Below are 22,509 nucleotides of genomic sequence, written 5' to 3'. Positions count from 1 at the left end.
GAGGTCAGGAGTTCAAGACCAGCCTGGCCAACATGGTGAAACTCCGTCTCTACTAAAAATACAAAACAGCCTGGTGTGATGGCAGGTGCCTATAATCCCAGCTACTTGGGAGGCTGAGGCAGGAGAATCACTTGAACCCAGGAGGCAGAGGTTGCAGTGAGCCGAGGTCACGCCCCTGCACTTCAGCCTAGGGGACAGAGCAAGACTCTGTCTCAAAAAAAAAATATTTAAAATATATATATATATCTAGGGATATCCTACCCATTAATAAAGTATAAATTCAGTGTAAAGAAATGGAAAGTAATGCATGCAAATGTTAACTAGATTTATATTTGTTTACCTCGTTTAAAACTCTTCAACAATCTTGAAAATTCAAGTTAGTAATTTTTTTCGTAGGCAGCACTGGCATAGTAACAAACTGAAATAATCACGGCTTTTACTTGCTTTATACTTAAGCAGTAGAAATGTCAACACAGCATCTGTGAAGGAATTATTGGGATCAGAGGTTATGTCCCATTGCAGGAATGCCTCATAAACATAAATTGCTTTCAGTTTACATCATTTCCTTGAAGAGAGGAAAGTGTTAAAGACACTTTAACACTTTAGAATCTGGAGGAAGTTTATGGCTCTGATCAGTATTTTTTAAATACTGCTAAAAATACACACTAAATATTTTATTTTATTTTATTTTATTTTATTTTTTATTTTTTATTTTATTTTATTTTATTTTATATTTTATTTTATTTATTTTATTTTATTGTTGAGACAGAGTCTCACTGTCACCCAGGCTGGAGTGCAGTGGCATGATCTCAGCTCACTGCAACCTCTGCCTCCAGGGTTCAAGCGATTCTCGTGTCTCAGCCTCCCAAGTATCTGGGATTACAGGCGCATGCAACCACGCCTGGCTAATTTTTTATTTTTAGTAGAGGCAGTGTTTCACCATGTTGGCCAGGCTGGTCTCGAACTCCGGACCTCAGGCGACCTGCCTTCCTCGGCCTCCCAAAATGCTGGGATTACAGGCATGAACTGCTGTGCCTGGCCAAAATACACACTGAATATTTTAGACAAATCCACTTAAAAACATGTTACAAATAAAAAAGTTTTTAGCACAGATTAATTACTAATTGAAAATTGTTAAGATCTCTGAAACATGGAAGAATGTAAGGAAAGGGATACAATTTTATAATTTTTTCTCATTCACGTATTCATGTTTCTGATTTTCTTCATTCTGTTTTTAGCTGGTCTTTATGTGTGCATAGATAGGCTCTCCTTTAAAATAAAATGTGAATGGAAGTTACGCTAATACATGTGAACGTGTTCCAAGAAGATGGAACAGCAAGTGCATAAGCCTTGACATAGGGATGAATGAAGCAGATTCGGGTAACAAGAAGGCCAGATTTCTAGTCTTGTTTCCATAGTCCATAGCTATCCCACATTATAGCAAGTGGTAGTGAAGATGTAGAGTAACTGGAACTCTTATACATTGCTGGTAGAAATGCAAAATGGTTTTGTCACTTTGGAAAACAGTTTGGCAATTTCTTTTTTTTTTTTTTTTTTTTTTAAGACAGAGTCTTACTCTGTCACCCAGGCTTGAATGTAGTGGCGTGATCTCGGCTCACTGTAACCTCTGCCTCCCGGGTTCAAGCAATTCTCCTGCCTCAGCCTCCCAAGTAGCTGGGACCACCCACCCCAAACTCCTCAAGTGATTTGACCATCTCGGCCTCCCAAAGTGCTGAGATTACAGCCATGAGCCACCACGCCCAGCCTGGTTTGGCAATTTCTTATCATTGACTATGCACTGAGTATATGACCCAGCAAAATCACTCCTAGGTATCTACCCATGAGGAAAGAAAACTTATGTTCACACAAAAACCTGTCCATGAGTGTTAATAATAGCTTGATTCATTATAATCCCAAATTGGAAAAAAAAAATAACTTTAATGTCCTTCAGCTGGTGAAAGAATAAACAAACTATGGTACATATATAATGAAATACTATACAGCAATAAAGAGGAACAGACAACTGATATATGTAGCAAAATGCATGAATCTCAAATGCATTATGCTAGGTGAAGGAAGGCAGACCCAAAAAACTATATACTACATGATTCCATTTGTGTGATAATCTGCAAAAAGCAAAACTATAAGTACAGAAAACGGATCAGTGGCTGCCAGGGACTGGAGGTCAGAGGAGTATCTGACTACAAAAGGGAAGCAGGAGATTTTGGAGGATGATGGAACTGTTCTATATCTTGATTGCAATGGTTTTACATAGTTATACTCATTTGCCAAAACTCTTAGGATTGTACCCACACACAAAAGGTGAATTTTGCTGTGTGCTAACTATACCACAATTTTTAAAAACTGAACGAAAGTCGTTTTTACCAAGTTAGGGTGAGAATAATCAAAACAGAATTATATTGTTGCCATCCTAATTAATTTAGGGGCTAAATTTTCATTGCTGTAGATATGCCTGCATATGGAGTTGTGTTCTGGAAAAACCAACTCTTTTCTGAAACCTACAGCCCTTCATTTAATCAATATTTATCAAGTACCTATTATATGCCATACACTCTTCTAGGTTCTGGGGATACCTCAGTGAACAAGACATATCCCTACCCTCCTAGAACTTGCATTTTAATAATAGGTGAGTGACTCTGTAGGTAAATAAGTGCATAGGCTACTTTAAATAATATAATGTAGTGGTAAGTTGTTATAAAGAAAACTAAAGTCTGGTGAAAGAGAGTTATGGGGAAGGGAGGCTATTTTTGATAGAGTACTAAGGAAGGATTTCCGAGTGACAGTTGAACAGAAGTTTAATTGATGTGATGGAGGAAGCTATGTGAATATCTGATGGAAGAGAGTTCCAGGAAGGAGGAAAAGCAAGTGTATCAGCCTTGAAACAGGGATGAACCAGGCAGATACAAGGAACAACAGGAAAGCTAGATTTCTGGTCTTGCTTCCGTAGCCCATTACCATGCCACGTTAAATGGAGATAATTTTAATTTATACTTATCATAATAGTAAAATTCCAGGGAAAATTTGTTTATTCCTCCCAAAATGAGAACTTGAAGGTACCATAATGCACAACTACTGTCAAAAAAAAAAAAGTTGGAAACTACAAATTTGCCAGTGTTCTCAGTTGTAAACCGGTCAGTTTAGGCACACATTTTCTCTAGAGGACATTAGAAAACTCACAGAAATGCTGGGAAAGCTGAAGAACCAGTGTGCTTGTTATTAATTTATTGCCTCTCAGCTCTAAATCCGTCCTTCATTATCTATTCTGCAATAGTGGAGTTGAATCCTGTAGACTTTTCTCCTTTGCAGTGAGCGGGATGTCAGACTTTTTCAGTAGAGGGCGCTGGAGGGACCCTGCAGGAGGAAGGGACTTCTTCCTTGCCGGGCATGTTTCCTTTTGCTTCTTGCTTCTGCTCCTGGCTGTAAGCAACATATGGCAGGGACATCCAGTAATGCTCCTCCCCAACTATTACAGGCTAAATTGTGTCCCCCTGAATTCACGTTGACATCCTAACCTGCAGTACCTCAGAATGTGACTGTCTTTGGAGATAGGGTCTTTAAAGAGGAAGGTTAAATGAGGTTACTAGTGTGGGCCCTAATTTGATATGCCTGGTGTCCTTACAAGAAGAGGAGATGAGGACACAGACTCACACAAAAGGAAACATGTGAAGGCACTGGGGGAAGACAAGCCAAGGAAAGATGCCCCCAGAAGAAACCAGCCCCGCCAACACCTTGATCTTGGACTTCTGGCTGCAGATTGTGAGGAAATACATTTCTGTTGTTGAAGCCCCCCAGTCTATGGTACTTTGTTGTGGGAGACCTAGCAAACTAGCATACCAGTGTGCACAGAGAGGGCACAGTCCCTTGGCAAGCCACCAGCTCCAGCTCTGTGACCACCTGGCTGCAGCCCTCCTAACACCAGGCCTCATGACAAGCAGTCAGTAAAGGGGTTCTTAATGCCCTCAATCCCTGCACAGGTCCATCTGCTAGCCTCAGCCCTCTCCTACACCTTGGAGTGGTTTGCCAACCTTCTCACGTGCATCCCAGAGACATGTTTCCCACTTGCTAGTCCTAGCTGTGGTTTTCTGGCCAGCCTCCGTCCCCCTGCTCCCTAGAAGAATATTACCTGCCTGTCCAGTGACTTAGACTGGCTCTGGCATGGGTCAACCCAGCAAACTTGTCCACCCTCCAGTGGACTGCAGCCACACCTTCTCCAGCAAAGCTTGAATTCCAGCTTGACGAGAGGAATCCCTTCCAAGTTTGCTTCTTCCTCAAGTATTTTTCTCAGCTCTAGAGTATTCTTTAGCATTCTGCTTACCCCTTTTAGTTATTCCCCTCCTCTAGTTAATAATTCTATTTTATTAAACTTTCCATGTTCAAATTATACTCCAATTCTGGACTAGTACAGAATCCAACTGCCACAAAATGGTGCTGGGAGTAGTCCTAGGAGATAGACCTGCGGAGATGGGATTTGAGGGCTGACCCTGTCCTTGGAGTTCAGCACAGTGCTGAAATCCTTAGCAATGGGAAATGGGAAGCTAGTGACCTGTGGCGTGCAGGGACATCACACATCAAGCTAGCATTTGTGGCTAATTGTAATGAAGTTGTAACCGAAGCAAATGTCTTAGGAGCCCAAATGGCAGTTGCAACTAACTGTTATGGCAATACATGATGACTGTAAGGAATGCTGTGAGACGGATTTTTCTGAGCATACTTGAGTACTAACAGAAAAATGACAAACCCAAATCCTTTAACTCTGAGCTGAAGTCATTGTTAGAGGACCACAGAGCTTTGAGGATAGCCCTAAAAGAATCCTTTATTGCTCACAGCCAGAGGGCTGATATTGCTAAAAAATTAAACATAAAATTTAAGACTGTGGGTTGCTGACTTACAACAATAGTTGAACGTATAGTTTTGAGCTTCCCTCTCCTGTGGAAGTAGCTTGCTCTTGGTAGAAGACTAGCCTTCCTCTACTTAAATATCTGTGATAAGCTCATCTGGGGACAGATGCCTTAAAAGGAGTTACTCATTCTTCTCTAAATCTACCACAACCACCCCTTGTTGCCACTAGACTCATGATTATTGCCAAATCTCAGCAAGTTCCAGTAGGACAGGGACCCACCATGACCCAGGAAGAAATAGTTTATACGCCAAAAGAATTGCCACACTTTTCTAATGTGTATCTTCAGAGACCTGGGGAACATGTGTGGAAGTGCATCCTAAAGATGTTCGAACGAGAATAGTGGGATAGAACACTAGAGCAGGCTAAATTCATTCATATGAGCGCACTTTAACTAGACAGCTTTCTGTCACAATATGGAAGAGAGACTCCAAAGGCTTAGGGAGATAGGCACATAGGACTGGATTTACCATGTGCAACCTGCACGCCCAGCCCCCAGCATGTTCCAGGAAAAGAGTCAGGAGACAACTCCCTGCACTAAGGCACCTGCAGACTGGAAAAGCTCTGTGGGTGTCTCCTCTGCAGGCTAGGTGTGGCTGTAAGGAATGCGACCATTGAGAGAGGCTTCCTGATTTCAATGGGGATGATGGAATCCCAGAGAGGCAGAGTCAAAGTGACTGCATTTAACCACCAAAGACAAGAAGCGTGGACATATTTACAATACAGGGCAGCAGGAACATATTGCTAACCAGTTGCCTTAGCTCACAAAGATCTGTGGTGGTAATTGATCATAGTGTTCCTAGGAACAAAATGGATGGGTAGTCAAAAATGTAGCTTGCATTGTCATAGTAGACAGTCACAGCCTTTTACCCAGTTTTCAGACTTAATAAATTTACAGATGCAGAGGGTCTTGATTGAAGAATGTCTCTGGTGGCCCACCCTAACCAGAGCCATGCAGGCAGGAGAATTGTGGGACATGTAGTTCAGTCTAGCCAAGTTGACAATTATAAAGCCACCACTCCTAAGGAAGGCGCAGAGCAGCGATTTGACCATAGGTGGTCAGGAGTCGCAGCCTCCACTCTTGACTGTTACTCTATTTTACCTCCTTGGGGTACAAGGTGAAAAAACCCTCAACCCTGGTGTGGAGGGCCTGGAACTCCAGCTGATGCCCACCACAGTGTGTGATGAGGAAAACACAAGGCAACTGGATCCAGTGGCAAATCTGCCATTTTAGGGGGGATGATTATCTTGTCTTTTCTTCGCTGAGAAAAGAGGCTTCTAGGAAGCTGTAGCTGGTGGCTGTTTGTTCATGATGCTACTGTACTGATAAACTCAGACCTTCCTAGGTGGGCACGTAAGGCCTGCTTATCCCCCAGCTAGGGTGAGCAAACCTCCTGGTTTGCCAGGGCATGGGAGTATCTGCACTCAACTATGAAAATACTGGGCAAACAGCACCCCCAGAATCCTGCAATCCAGCCACCACTCAGCTGCTGCATTGTTTGGGAGGGAGGACAACAAAACAGTACGATGATTTGCTCAGATTTTCTCTCTACTATTTTGAATCTATTAAACAGATTACAGAGACTTTTGACTCTACTTCAGGATAGAATCAGGTGTGTTAATGTAAGTGTAATATTTTGTAAAGCATACATACTTTTGCTGGGCACGGTGGCTCACGCCTGTAATCCCATCACTTTGGGAGGCCGAGGCAGGCAGATCACCTGAGGTCGGGAGTTTGAGACCAGCCTGACCAACAAGGAGAACCCCTGTCTCTACTAAAAATACAAAATTAGCCGGGCGTGGTGGTGCTTCCCTATAATCTTAGCTACTTGAGAGGCTGAGGCACGAGAATCGCTTGAACCCGGGAGGCGGAGGTTGCGGTGAGCCGAGATCGTGCCATTGCACTCCAGCCTGGGCAACAAGAGTGAAACTCTGTCTCAAAAAAAAAAAAAAAAAAGCATACATACTTTCGAGTCTACATATTATTTGGCCGTTAGTGTGGATTCCAATTAGAAGATGGTGGAACATTTACCATAAGCTCAATAGATGGAGAGTTCATTGAGGCAGCCTCGCGGCCCAGAACTACGTAAGGTCTGTCATACATTTTCTTTGTAAATAAACCTGAGTTAAAAATAACTTTATGGCTGGGTGTAGTGGCTCATGCCTATAGTCCCAGCACTTTGGGAAGCAGAGGCAGGAGGATCACTTGAGCCCAGGAATTCAAGACCAACCTGGACAACATGATGAGCCCCCATCTCTATTAAAAATACAAAAATTAGCCAGGTGTGGTGGTGCATGCCTGTAGTCCCAGCTACTTTCAGGGCTGAGGCCGGAGGATCGTTTGAGCCTGGGAGGTGGAGGCTGCAGTGAGCCATGATGGTGCCGCTGCACTCCAGCCTGGGTGACAGTGAGACCCTGTCTCAAAATAATAATAATAATAATTTCCTCAGAATTTTTAGAATATTTATTTTTAAGAAGGAAGTGTGTTTAATTTTTTTTTTCAGGATTTGGTGGAGGCCATTATTGGATACCAGGGGCAAAGGTCAGCCCAGGGTAAGGTGAGTCCAGGAGGAAGCCCAGCCTGTCCTACAACAGCCCTGCGGCATAGAACCAGTGGTGAGCCTGCCATGGTTTGCTTCTGGGCAGCAGGCTGGACCACCTGGGGAGCGTGGAAGGCTGCGTCTGTGTTCCCTCAACCATCCCCAAGTTTACAGCAGCCCCACTGCGAGTCAGGACTCATTCCTGACTCACGGTAGGGACAATTTGCATTTATGGAAAGCAAACTGGAAGAGGTGGCCTGAGCCCATACTGCCCATGGTAATGACTCCTTGCAATGCGAATAACCAAGGTGAGGCAGGTTGGGCAGGTTTTATCCTCCCCACAAAGGCGAGCCTTTGTTCCACAGCCAGCACCTGGCAGAGTGGGAGAGATAGCAGAGCGAGAGCTTCTCATTTCCCTCCATCAGGCTAGAGTGGGTCAGTGGGATCATGGACCGAAAGAAGACATTGAATGGCTGGTCTGTCGCTCAGAAACAGGGTCCTGGAGCTGGAGTGGCCATGGGTTGGGTGGAGAGAGTAAGTGGTATGGCCCCCTTAACCAGACAACTAAAACCAACCTCCCCCTTAGCTGCCCACCCCCAGTGAGTTCTGCCTCAGCTTCCTGCCTAAGCCCTTGAAGAATACCCTCTAGGGCAAGACTTCTGGAGGGGATGGTCCTGCCCTGAGCCATCCTCACACGAGGGTAGAGCAGTTCATGGGCGCAAAGGGCATCTTGCTGACTGCGCCCATCTGCTGCTTCCGCCGCACCTCTACCAGCAGCATTGCCCCTGGCTGACTACTGGCAGGGCATGTAACCCATTGCCACATTCTTCTTCAGGTAGGGCAAGGGACAGCCACTGGTCACAGTACGAATCATGGACCCTCGATGCTCAGGTGGGACTGTGTGCCTGCATCAGGGCCCCCTCACACATCAACCCCACACACCTCCACTGCACTTTCCCTTCAGCTGGGGAACAATGACCTTGGCTCCAGGGAAGTCGAGAGCAGCTCAGTGGCACTTCCCCAATGTCCAACTGAGGCTGCCCTCCACAGGGGTAGTGTGTTCATCAGTGTCACTCCTGTACAGCCAGAGGCCTGCCTCCAGGCGCAAGCTGCCAGCACTGCCAGCTTCGCCTCTGGGTTTTCCAGAAGAGCTGATGCTGGGTGAACTGCCCCCGCTGCTGGCACCAAGGTGTCCACGCCATTCTCTCCTGTGCAGCCACAGTGGGTAAGGTGGCGGCCAGACACGTCAAACACCTCCATCACAGCACTAGTCATGAAGGCAGTTTCCTCAGGTCAGCTGCTGCCCCAGCCTGTAGCACCTGGGCCACAGGGGGCCCTTGCAGGGCTAGCAGGGCAGTATTCACCACCTCCAGGCCCACATCCCTGCCCTGCCTCTGAAGTTCTCTGATCTTGTCCTGCATGAAGGCCAAGTCTTTTTCCCAGCAGCCAGTGTTGAACATCACATATAGGTGCCCCTCAGAAGTACTGATCACAATCAAGTCATCTAAGGTGCCTCTAGCCTCATGAGTAAGCAGCAACAGTGTCCTCTGGTTTGGCCTTAGCTCTGCAATGTCTCCAACCACTAGACCCTGCATCAGCTTCACCAGGTCACCACCACGTATCTCGGTCTGTGCACAACTAAGCAGATGACACAAGGCAGGAGGGAATGCCTGCAGGAGAAAATCCCGATTGGCCACCGTGCTCACAGCCCACTGCATTGTCACCTCTGACAGGTGCAGAGGGTGCACAGAGGCCACCACTCTGCCACACACGCTGGGAGATGTAGTTTTTAGAATATTTAAACACCAGCAAAAACTACAGTTATTAAAGGGAACAGGTAAGTATGTAGATAAACTTAATGCACAGGAGGTGGGGAACTCTCTTTTAGACTTTCTTTCAAAAGCTGCCCACTGAGCACTTTTTTCTTTTAAAAAATATTGCTTTTTTTTTTTTAATTATACTTTAAGTTCTAGGGTACATGTGTACAACATGCGGGTTTGTTACATAGGTACACATGTGCCATGTTGGTTTGCTGCACCCATTAACTCATCATTTACATTAGGTATTTCTCCTAGTGCTATCCCTCCCCCAGCCCTCCACCCCACAACAGGCCCCGGTGTGTCACGTTCCCTGCCCTCTGTCCAAGTGTTCTCATTGTTCAATTCCCACCTATGAGTGAGGACATGCAGTGTTTGGTTTCCTGTCCTTGTGATAGTTTGCTCAGAATGATGGTTTACAGCTTCATCCATGTCCCTGCAAAGGACGTGAACTCATCCTTTTTTATGGCTGCTTAGTATTCCATGGTGTATATGAGCCACATTTTCTTAATCCAGTCTATCATTGATGGACATTTGGGTTGGTTCCAAGTCTTTGCTACTGTGAGTAGTGCCACAATAAACATACGTGTGCATGTGTCTTTATAGTAGCATGATTTATAATCCTTTGGGTATATACCCAGTAACGGGATCGCTGGGTCAAATGGTATTTCTAGTTCTAGATCCTTGAGGAATTGCCACACTGACTTCCACAATGGTTGAACTAGTTTACAGTCCCACCAACAGTGTAAAAGTGTTCCTATTTCTCCACATCCTCTCCAGCATCTGTTGTTTCCTGACTTTTTAATGATCGCCATTCTAACTGGTGTGAAATGGTATCTCATTGTGGTTTTGATTTGCATTTCTCTGATGACCGGTGATGATGAGCATTTTTTCATGTGTCTGTTGGCTGCATAAATGTCTTCTTTTGAGAAATGTCTGTTCATATCGTTTGCCCACTTTTTGATGGGATTTTTTTTTTGTAAGTTTGTGTAAGTTCTTTGTAGATTCTGGATATTAGCCCTCTGTCAGATGGGTAGATTGCAAAAATTTTCTCCCATTCTGTAGGTTGCCTGTTCACTCTGATGGTAGTTTCTTTTGCTGTGCAGAAGCTCTTTAGTTTATTTAGATCCCATTTGTCTATTTTGGCTTTTGTTGCCATTGCTTTTGGTGTTTTAGTCATGAAGTCCTTGCCCATGTCTATGTCCTGAATGGTATTGCCTAGGTTTTCTTCTAGGGTTTTTATGGTTTTAGGTCTAACATTTAAGTCTTTAATCCATCTTGAATAACTTTTTATATAAGGTGTAAGGAAGAGATCCAGTTTCAGCTTTCTACATATGACTAGTCAGTTTTCCCAGCACCATTTATTAAATAGAGAACCCTTTCCCCATTTCTTGTTTTTGTCAGGTTTGTCAAAGTTCAGATGGTTGTAGATGTGTGGTGTTATTTCTGAGGCCTGTGTTGTGTTCCATTGGTCTATATCTCTGTTTTGCTACCAGTACCATGCTGTTTTGGCTACCATAGCCTTGTAGTATAGTTTGAAGTCAGGCGGTGTGATGTCTCCAGCTTTGTTCTTTTTGCTTAGGATTGTCGTGGCAATGAGGGCTCTTTTTTTGGTTCCACATCAATTTTAAAGTGGTTTTTCCAATTCTGTGAAGAAAGTCATTGATAGCTTGATGAAAATGGCATTGAATCCATAAATTACTTTCGGCAGTATGGCCATTTTCACAATATTGATTCTTCCTATCCATGAGCATGGAATGTTTTTCTATTTGTTTGTGTCCTCCTATATTTCATTGAGCAGTGGCTTGTAGTTCTCCTTGAAGAGGTCCTTCACATCTCTTGTAAGTTGGATTCCTAGGAATTTTATTCTCTTTGTAGCATTTGTGAATGGGAGTTCACTCATGATTTGGCTGTTTGTCTGTTATTGGTGTATAGGAATGCTTGTGATATTTGCACATTGATTTTGTATCCTGAGACTTTGCTGAAGTTGCTTATCAGCATAAGGAGATTCTGGGCTGAGAGGATGGGGTTTTCTAATTATACAATCATGTCATCTGCAAACAGGGACAATTTGACTTCCTCTTTTCCTAATTGAATACCCTTTCTTTCTTTCTCTTGCCTGATTGCCCTGGACAGAACTTCCAACACTATGTTGAATAGGAGTGGTGAGAGAGGGCATCCTTGTCTTATGCCAGTTTTCAAAGGGAATGCTTCCAGTTTTTGCCCATTCAGTAAGATATTGGCTGTGGGTTTGTCATAAATAGCTCTTACTATTTTCAGATACCTTCCATCAATACCTAGTTTATTGAGAGTTTTTAGCATGAAGGGCTGTTGAATTTTGTCAAAGGCTTTTCTGCATCTGTTGAGAAAATCACGTGGTTTTTGTCGTTTGTTTTGTTTATGTGATGGATTACATTTATTGATTTGCATATGTTGAACTAGCCTTGCATCCCAGGGATGAAGCCAACTTGATCGTGGTGGATAAGCTTTTTGAGGTGCTGCTGGATTCACTTTGCCAGTATTTTATTGAGGATTTTCACATCAATGTTAATCAGGAATATGGGTCTAAAATTCTCTTTTTTAGTTGTGTCTCTGCCAGGCTTTGGTATCAGGATGATGCTGGTCTCATAAAATGAGTTAGAGAGGATTCCCTCTTTTTCTATTGATTGGAATAGTTTCAGAAGGAATAGTACCACCTCCTCGTTGTACCTCTGGTAGAATTCGGCTGTGAATCTGTCTGGTCCTGGACTTTTTTTTGTTGGTAGGCTATTAATTATTGCCTCAATTTCAGAGCCTGTTATTTGTCTGTTCAGAGATTCAACTTCCTCCTAGTTTAGTCTTGGGAGGGTGTATGTGTCCAGGAATTTATCCATTTCGTCTAGATTTTCTAGTTTATTTGCATAGAGGTGTTTATAGTATTCTCCAATGGTAGTTTGTATTTCTGTGGGATTGGTGGTGATATCCCCTTTATCATTTTTTATTGCATCTGTTTGATTCTTCTCTCTTTTCTTCTTTATTAGTCTTGCTAGTGGTCTATCAATTTTGTTGATCTTTTCTGAAAACCATCTTCTGGATTCATTGATTTTTTGAAGGATTTTTGTGTCTCTGTCTCCTTCAATTCTGCTCTGATCTTAGTTATTTCTTGCCTTGTGCTAGCTTTTGAATTTGTTTGCTCTTGCTTCTCTAGTTCTTTTAATTGTGATGTTAGGGTGTTGATTTTAGATCTTTCCTGCTCTCTCTTGTGGGCATTTGGTGCTATAAATGTCCCTCTACACACTGCTTTAAATGTGTCCCAGAGATTCTGGTATGTTGTGTCTTTGTTCTCATTGGTTTCAAAGAACATCTTTATTTCTGCCTTCATTTCGTTATTTACCCAGTAGTCATTCAGGAGCAAGTTGTTCTGTTTCCATGTAGTTGTGCGGTTTTGAGTGAGTTTCTTAATACTGAGTTCTAATTTGATTACACTGTGGTCTGAGAGACAGTTTGTTGTGATTTCTGTTCTTTTATATTTGCTGAGGACTGCTTCCAACTATGTGGTCAATTTTGGAATAAGTGCAATGTGGTGCTGAGAAGAATGTATATTCTGTTGATTTGGGATGGAGAGTTCTGTAGATGTCTATTAGGTCCACTTGGTGCAGAGCTGAGTTTAAGTCCTGGATATCCTTGTTAACTTTCTGTCTCTCTGATCTGTCTAATATTGACAGTGGGGTGTTAAAGTCTCCCATTATTATTGTGTGGGAGTCTAAGTCTCTTTGCAGGTCTTTAAGGACTTGCTTTATGAATCTGGGTGCTCCTGTATTGGGTGCATGTATATTTAGGATAGTTAGCTCTTCTTGTTGAATTGATCCCTTTACCATTATGTAATGGCCTTCTTTGTCTCGTTAGATATTTGTTGGTTTAAAGTCTCTTTTATCAGAGACTAGGATTGCAACCCCTGCTTTTTTTTGCTTTCCATTTGCTTGGTAGATCTTCCTCCATCCCTTTATTTTGAGCCTATGTGTGTCTCTGCACTTGAGATGGGTCTCCTGAATACAGCACACTGATGGGTCTTAACTCTTTATCCAATTTGCCAGTCTGTGTCTTTTAATTGGGGCATTTAGCCCATTTACATTTAAGGTTAATATTGTTATGTGTGAATTTGATCCTGTCATTATGATGTTAGCTGGTTATTTTGCCCGTTAGTTGATGCAGTTTCTTCCTAGCTTCGATGGTCTTTACAATTTGGCATGTTTTTGCAGTGGCTGGTACTGGTTGTTCCTTTCCATGTTTAGTGCTTCCTTCAGGGGCTCTTGTAAGGCAGGCCTGGTGGTGACAAAATCTCTCAGCATTTGCTTGTCTGTAAAGGATTTTATTTCTCCTTCACTTATGAAGCTCAGTTTGGCTGGATATGAAATTCTGGGTTGAAAAGTCGTTTCTTTAAGAATGTTGAATATTGGCCCCCACTCTCTTCTGGCTTGTAGAGTTTCTGCCAAGAGATCTGCTGTTAGTCTGATGGGCTTCCCTTTGTGGGTAACTCGACCTTTCTCTCTGACTGCCCTTAACATTTTTTCCTTCATTTCAACCTTGGTGAATCTGACAATTATGTGTCTTGGGGTTGCTCTTCTCAAGGAGTATCTTTGTGGTGTTGTCTGTATTTCCTGAATTTGAATGTTGGCCTGCCTTGCTAGGTTGGGGAAGTTCTCCCGGATAATATCCTGAAGAGTGTTTTCCAAGTTGGTTCCATTCTCCCTGTCACTTTCAGGTACATCAATCAAACGTAGATTTGGTCTTTTCACATAGTCCCATGTTTCTTGGAGGCTTTGTTCGTTTCTTTTTACTCTTTTTTCTCTAAACTTCTCCTCTCACTTTATTTCATTAATTTGAACTTTAATCACTGATACCCTTTCTTCCACTTGATTGAATTGGCTACTGAAGCTTGTTCATGCATCACGTAGTTCTCACGCCGTGGTTTTCAGCTCCATCAGGTCATTTAAGTTCTTCTCTGCACTGTTTATTCTACTTAGCCATTCATCTAATCTTTTTTCAAGGTTTTTAGCTTCCTTGCAATGAGTTCAAACATCCTCCTGTAGCTGGGAGAAGTTTATTACTGACCTTCTGAAGCCTACTTCTGTCAACTCGTCAAAGTCATTCTCTGTCCAGCTTTGTTCCGTTGTTGGTGAGGAGCTGCAATCCTTTGGAGGAGAAGAGGCGCTCTGGTTTTTAGAATTTTCAGCTTTTCTGCTCTGGTTTCTCCCCATCTTTGTGGTTTTATCTACCTCTGGTCTTTGGTGTTGGTGACCTACAGATGGTGTTTTGGTGTGGATGTCCTTTTTGTTGATGTTGATGCTATTCCTTTCTGTTTGTTAGTTTTCCTTCTAACAGTCAGATCCCTCAGCTACAGGTCTGTTGGAGTTTGCTGGAGTCCACTCCAGACCCTGTTCCCCTGGGTATCACCATCGGAGGCTCAGTTGGGAAATGCAGAAATCACCCATCTTCTGCATCAATCACACTGTGAGCTGCAGGCCAGAGCTGTTGCTATTTGGCCATCCTGGAACGGGAAAAACTCTTTTTTTTTTTTTACCCCATTTATTCCTTTATGTAGGAAGACTGATAGTTAAATGTCTAAAAGACAGACAACAGATAAAGGGCAAGAGAAAAGTAATTTTTTTTTATTCTGGCATCACAGGCTTAATCATGTCAAGTTTCAAAACAACCCCAGCAGCCATCTGACCCTGTTCGTGCAGTTACCTAGTGGAAGGGTAGTGTCAAGAGTGATGAAGTGTTAAGAGTATTTACCTGTGGTTTCCTTCTTAAAATAAAGTGGAGGCCAGGCACAATGGCTCACACCTGTAATGCCAGAGCTTTGGGAGGCCAAGGCAGAATGATCCGTTGCGGTCAGGGGTTCAAAACCAACCTGGACAACATAGCAAGACCTCATCTCTACAAAAATTTAAAAATTAGCTGGGTGAGGTGATGCATGCCTGTAGTCCTAGCTACTCAGGAGGCTGAGGCAGGAAGATCAGTTGAGCTCAGGTGTTTGAGGTTAAAGTGAGCTATGATTGCTTCGCTATACTCCAACCTGGACAACAGAGTGAGACTCTGTCTTTTTTAAAAAAAATTATTTAATTAATTAATTAAAACAGTAAAATAAAGTGAAGAAGATTCAAAGTCCCACTATCTACAGGTCTGTCAGGAGAAACAGATAATAGAGAAATGATAACAGCCGGCACCCATAGAGTGCTACTTACTACATGCCAGGTGCTGTCCTAAGCACTTTACATCTGCCAACTCATTACTCAGATGAGGGAACTGAAAGAATCTTTGCTTTCAACCATCGGTTATATTGCCTTTTCACAGGCAAGGCAATTGCAGTTATATTGCAATTTTCAATTGCATCTGCAATCAGATGCAAAGGAATTACTAAAGACTCAGTAGTTGAGGGCTATATTTTGAGCCAGGACCAAAGCAAAGAAGAACTACTTTCATTTATAATAAGGGCCCAGACGCAGGAAATAGACAACTCAAACAGTGTGGTGTGAGAGCAGTGTGGGATGGCAAAAAGAGGATCCAGGCCATCCTGGAGATAGTCCCTTGGCCACAGAAGTTAATTGTTACCATCAGTGCCTTAGAAAGCAAGAAGTAGTGACTGACCTCAGGACTCCAGAATTGGGTAGAGTTCAGAATAGATGCAGTCATTCTTTACTTCTTTTGTCATCTTCCTGAATTATGAAATTCCTCTGGGAATATTTATATGTTGATACCTGCACAAAATAGACCCTACCTAATAATAATCATCTCTGTTTTGGTGCATAGTTTTCTGTATTTCCTGTGTGCATGTGTGTGTGTGTGTGCACACACATGTTTGTGTGTGTGCATGTGTATGTGAGTGTGTCTGTGTGTGTGTGTGGTGTGAATGTTTTCAATATGCATCAAGGGCCTGGACAATGTGATATATGCATGTTTGTTACTTTTAATCTAGAAATAGGAATTTAGCATTTGAAGTGCCCTAATCAGGAATATACTCTCCAGGATAGGTTTGAAATGTTTTTCTCAGGTCTCCACATTCCAGAGGACCTATTACAAGTGGTTTGACTATTGCTATCTCAATTTACTAGTTGTTAATATACTTTTAAAATGATAGAAATAGTTTTCAGTTGGCAAAATGTGTGGTGTTTAAAATAGTGGATTAGCCAGGCACAGTGGCATGTGTGTGTGATCCTACTCAGGAGTCTGAGGTGGGAGGATTCCTTGAGCACAGGAGGTTTTTGTCTGTTTGTTTTTGTTTTTGTTTTGTAGAGAAGTGTCTTGCTATGTTGCCCAGGCTGGTCTCAAACTCCTGGACTCAAGCAATCCTCCTGCCTTGGCCTCCCAAAACACTGGGATTATAGGAATGAACCACCATGCCCAGCCAAGCCCAGAAGTTTGAATCCTGCCTGGGCAACATAGCAAGACCCCATCTCTAAAAAAATAAAATAAACTTAAATTTAAAAAATAAAATGTGTGAGGCTGGGTGCGGTGGCTCACACTTGTAATCCCAGCACTTTGGGAGGCCAAGGCAGGCGGATCATGAGGTCAGGAGATCGAGACCATCCTGGCTAACATGATGAAACCCCATCTCTACTAAAAATACAAAAAATTAGCTGGACGTGGTGGCAGGTGCCTGTAGTCCCAGCTACTCGGGAGGCTGAGACAAGAGAATGGCATGAATCCGGGAGACGGAGGTTGCAATCAGCTGAGATCACGCCACTGCGCTCCAGCCTGGGCGACAGAGCGAGACTCTGTCTCAAAATAAATAAATTAAAAAATAAAATAAAACGTGTGGATTAATTAGCAATACTGTAGAAGAATCTGTGTCCTTATATGTATAGAAGTGCATAAAATTTATGAGCCCAGCAACCTATCTATATCTTTCAGGGTGGTTTTTGTGGCTCAGGCTCTGATTTGGACCTGAAGATTCTGCTACCTATTCTGAATAGTAAGTGAGCTTAACTTGCCTCTAGAATATTATTGCATCCGCCTTGATTAATTGTTCCCTGCAAGATACTTGGCAGTGTGCCAATGGTGGAGACAACCGGTTTTCTACCAAATAGTCCATTCTTCTCTTCTTCCTAGGTTCTTGGCTACAGCACCCATCCAGCTCACCTAACAGAGAGTTGTAGTCATGTGGCTAAGTTTCACCTGATGGCATGTGAGTAGAAGAATGTATACCTAGATTTCTGGGCCTACACCTTAAGAACGTAAATATGCCTATTCTGAGTTCTTGTTCCTTTCTTGCCGTTTGGTTGGCTAGAACTTCGCTATGCAGAAAACAAAAGGCCCAGAGAGTGGTGCAGAATCATGTTGGAAGGAACCTGAGCCCCTGAGTGCCTCATGAAGCAGACCACCTGCCACGTTGGAACATTCACCTCGGACTGTTGCTTTAAACCACTGTATTATTATTACAGCAGCTTTTCCTTATCTCAGCCGATACAGTGCCTAAGGGACTGAGCTGAGCTTGTAAGAAGAGCATGCCTGCTTGCTAATGATGACAGAGGTAGCAGAGTTCCATCTAGGGCTGGATACCAGGGTAACATGTCAACATTTAGTGAGTTTGGGGGAAACAACAACACAAAGCCCTACCCTACCTCTTACATTTAGAGGCCTTCAACATATCCCAGTAAGAATCTAACAGGTGTTTTAAAATGCAGATTTTGTTCACAGCTAATATTATACACTACAGTGAAAATGGAAAGCCTTTCGTCTAAGATCAGAACCACACAAAGATGTCCATTCTTGACACCTCTATTCAACATAGTATTGGAAATCCTAGCTACAGCAACTAGGCAAGAGAAAGAAATAAAAGACATCCCCCAAATAGGAAAGGGAGAAGTTAAATTACACCTGTTTGCAGATAACATGTCCTTATATGTAGAAAACCCCAGAGACTCCACCAAAAAACTGTTAAGATAAACAAATATAGTAAAGTTGTAGGATCCAAAATCAACACACAAAAAATCAGTACACTGAAAACTGTAAAAAATTCATTAGAAAAATAGAAGAAGACACAAATAAATGGAAAGATAGCTCATGCTCATGGACTGGAAGGATTAAAGTTGTTAAAATGTCCATATTACCCAAAGTGATCTATACAATGGAATGCTATTCATCTACGTCTGGGTACCTTAGACTGCAGAATTATCTGCCCAAACCACTTGGAGCCTATTTACAGGGCCAGTACATCCTCTTTCCTGATTAAGTCCTCCTAAGGGCAGACTGCACAGCTGGAGTACACAACCCTAGTGGCTAAGGATGCCCAGGGGACACACATTTTATGAAGTGGGTGTGGTTAGAGCTTAGCTATGCAGCATCAGGTGCCCACACATGTGTCCACAAAGCCCTTTGTAGTGTAGGATGGGGCATAGGTAGAAATAAAAGAGGAACTGCCCTCAGACCAGGGATGGGCAGCCAGGGAGCCCAGCTGTCTGCATAATCTGGAGACCCCAAGGAGTCTGAGAATTCTAAATAGGAACCTGCCCTTCCAGGTCATTATAAAAGTATATTTGTCAAGATGTGAGGGTAGAACACATTTTATTTAACAGTTTGTTATAAATATTTAGACCTGGCCAGGCACGGTAGCTCACAGCTGTAATCCCAGCACTTTGGGAGGCCGAGACAGACAAGTCACTTAAGGTCAGGAGACCAGCCTGGCCAACATAGTGAAACCCTGTCTCTACTAAAAATACAAAAAAAAAAAAAAAATTAGCTGGGCATGGTGGTGGGCACCTGTAATCTTAGCTACTTAGGAGGCTGAGGCAGGAGAATCACTTGAACCCAGGAGGCAGAGGTTACTGTAGTGAGACAAGATCACGCCACTGCACTCCAGCCTGGGTGACAAAGCAAGACTCTGTCTCTAAAGAAATAAATAAATAAATATTCGACCAATGTTATGTTGGCTTCTTGCCCCAGACCTACAGGTGTTGAGGGAAACAGGCTCCCAGAGGAAAGATGGCATTGGTGAGCCCTGATTTATAGCATTTGCCAATTTACATGATATAAATACCCATCGGTGATTTCGCACTATCCACATGATGTCATTGAACGTAGAATTGACCCAATTGGCTCTCCTGAGCCAGTATGAACAGGCCAAAACTCATAAATATTAGGGGCCGGTGTCTTAGTCTGTTCCTGCTGCTAACAAAACACCTGAGACTGGGTAATTTATAACAACATGCATTCAATACTGACAGCTCTGGAAACTGGGAAGTCCAAGATCAAAGCACCAGCAGGTTCTGTGTCTAATGAGGGTTCAGTCTCAGCTTCCAAGATGGAGCCTTGAATATGTGTCTTCACATGGTGGAAGGCAGAAGGGCAAAAGGGGCAAATACTGTGTGAAACTTTTTTTATAAGGCATGAATCCCATTTACAAGAAAATAGCTCTCATGACTTAGTCACTTCCTGAAGAACACACCCCTTGATATTATATATTGGTGACTAAGTTTCAACATATGATTTTGGGGCACACATTCAGACCATAGCCACTGGACTGGCCCTGCATTCTATCCTCTTGCTTCTCTTCTTCTTATCCAACTTTTTCTCTTCCCTCGTTTTCCACCTCTTTTCCCTCTTAGGAACAACTTGGCTTCTTCTCCAGAATGACGCACAATAATTCTGTAACTATCTTCTGTTGCTTGAGTTGGACCTTGGTCTTATCCTTTACCCTCACTGGCTCTTTAAAGGACTTTTTTTTTTTAGGATTTCAGGAATTTTGTCCTTGATACATAATTATACAAATGCGTGATATTTGATACATGCATACAATGTATAATGATCAAATCAGGGTATTAGGATATCCATCACTTCAAACATTTATCATTTCTTTGTGTTGGGAATATTTCAAATATTCTCTTCTAGATATTTTGAAATATATGATAAGTTATCGTTAACTGTAGTAACCTTACTCTGCTGTCAAATACTAGAACTTATTCCTTCTGTCTAGCTGTATGTTTGTACCCATTAACCAACTCCTCTTCATCTCCCTACCCACTACCCTCCCCTGCCTTCAGTAACTGTCATTCTACTGTCTACCTTCATGAGATCACCTTTTTTATTCCCACATATGAATGAGAACATGTGATATTTATCTTTCTGTGTTTGGCTTATAATTTATTTAACATAATGACCTTCAGTTCTATTCATTTTGCTGTGGATGATGGGATTTCTTTTTTTTTTAATGACCAAATAGTATTTCATTGTGTGTGTGTATATATATATATACATGTGATATATATGTGATATATATATGTCACATTTTCCTTATCCATTTATCCATTGATGGATAGTGAGGTTGATTCCATATCTTGGCTATTGTGAATAATGATGGAAAAAAACAAGGGTACAGATATCCCTTGTATATACTGATTTCCTTTCCTTTGGATAAATACCCAGTAGTCTGATTGCTGTATCGAATAGTAGTTCTAGTTTTAGTTTTTTGAGAAACCGCCATACTGTTTTACATAATGGCTGTAACAAATTATCTTCTCACCAACAGTGAGAAGATAATTCATCCTCTCATGTTTTCACCAATAAAGAATTGGAGTTTTTGAAGTTAGCAAGGGTGTGCTTGATTGGTTCTCCACATCCTTACCAGCATTTTTTTTTTTTTTTTTTTTTTTTGCTTTTTTATAATAGCCATTCTAATTGGGGTGAGATGTTATCTCATGGCTTTGATTTGCATTTCCCTGATGATTAGTGATGTTCAACATTTTTTTCAAATACCTGTTGGCCATTTGTATGTCTTCTTTTTTTTTGAGACAGGGTCTCACTCTGTCACTCAGACTGGAGTGCAGCGGCATGATCACTGCTCATTGCAGCCTTGATCTCCCAGGGTTAGCCTCCTAAGTAGCTGGGACCATAGGCATGCACCACCTCAAATGATCTTCCTACCTCATCCTCCCAAATAGCTGGGACCACAGGCCATGCCACCATGCCTTTTTTTTTTTTTTTTTTTTTGGTAGAGACAGGGTCTCACTATGTTGTCCAGGCTGGTCTTGAACTCCTGGGCCCAAGCAATCCTCCTGCCTTGGCCTCCCAAAGTGCTGGGATTATAGGTGTGAGCCACTGTGCCCAGCTTGGATGTCTCCTTTTGATAAATGTCCATTCAGATCCTATGCCCGCTTTTCAACAGGATTATTTGAGGGTATTTTTGTTTTATTTTGTTTTTGCTGTTGAGTTGTTTGAGTTCCTTATATATTCTGGATATTAGTCCCTTGTCATATGAATAGTTCACAGATATTTTCTCCCATTCTACAGATTGTCTCTTCACTCTGTCTTTTCACTCTGTTGATTGTTTCATTTGCAATGCAGAAGCTTTTTAGTTTAATATAGTCTCATTTGTCTATTTTTGTTTTTGTTTCCTGTGTTTTTAAAGTCTTAGCCATAAAATCTTTGCCTAGGCCAATGTCCCAAAGCATTCTTCCTATGTTTTATTCTAGTAGTTTTGTGTTTCAGATCTTATGCTTAAGTCTTTATTGCATTTTGAGTTGATTTTTATAAGTAGTGAGAGACAGGAGTCTAGTTTCATTCATATGACTATCCAGTTTTCTCAGTATTGTTTATCGAAGAGGGTATCCCTTTCCCAGTGTGTGTCCTTGGTGCCTTTGTCAAAATCAGTTTGCTGTAAATACATGGACGTATTTCTGGGTTCTCTATTCTGATCCATTGCTCTATATGTCTATGTGTATACCAATAGCATGTTGTTTTGGCTGCCATAGCTTTGTAGTGTGTTTTGAAGTCAGGTAGTGTGATGCCTCCAGCTTGGTTTTTGTTCAGTATTGCTTTGGCTATTCAGAGTCTTTTGTGGCTCCATACCAATCTTAGGGATTTTTTTTTCTATTTCTGAAAAGACTGTCAGTGGTATTTCAATAGGAATTGCATTGAATCTGTAGATTGCTTTGGTACTATGGTCATTTTAATAATATTAATTCTTCTGAGCCATGAGCATGGTATGTTGTTCTGTTTTTGTGTCCTCTTCAATTTCATCAGTATTTTACAGTTTTCCTTATAGAAGTCTTTCACCTCCTTAGTTAAATTTATTCCTAGGTATGTTATTTCTTTCTTTCTTTAGCTATTATAAATGGAATTGCTTTTCTTTTTAGTTTAAATACATTTTATTTTTAGACAACCTGACATAGTTTTCTTAAAAACTGCCTTCACTTCAAATAAATCATAGTCAAAATAAATGAAGAGCTCCAGATTATATCAGTCCCATCCGTCTTAA

At 42.0% G+C, this 22,509-nt stretch overlaps 1 long non-coding RNA gene and 1 pseudogene across 1 annotated transcript; one reads left to right on the top strand and one right to left on the bottom strand.

The window, feature by feature from the left end:
• Positions 1–8,132: 8,132 nt before the first annotated feature.
• Positions 8,133–9,177, bottom strand: LOC100446437 (aminomethyltransferase, mitochondrial-like; annotated as a pseudogene).
• Positions 9,178–16,892: 7,715 nt separating this feature from the next.
• LOC134761291 (uncharacterized) lies at positions 16,893–19,888 on the top strand. The gene is made up of 3 exons (XR_010139739.1): positions 16,893–17,229; positions 17,367–17,442; positions 17,545–19,888. It is a non-coding gene; the product is annotated as an uncharacterized LOC134761291 (long non-coding RNA).
• Positions 19,889–22,509: the final 2,621 nt, after the last annotated feature.

Source organism: Pongo abelii, chromosome 3 (assembly GCF_028885655.2).
Source record: "Pongo abelii isolate AG06213 chromosome 3, NHGRI_mPonAbe1-v2.0_pri, whole genome shotgun sequence".
In the NCBI taxonomy this organism is placed as follows: Eukaryota; Metazoa; Chordata; class Mammalia; order Primates; family Hominidae; genus Pongo; species Pongo abelii.
The sequence above is the reverse complement of the archived record's forward strand: the minus strand, read 5'-3'. Positions and strand labels throughout refer to the sequence as shown.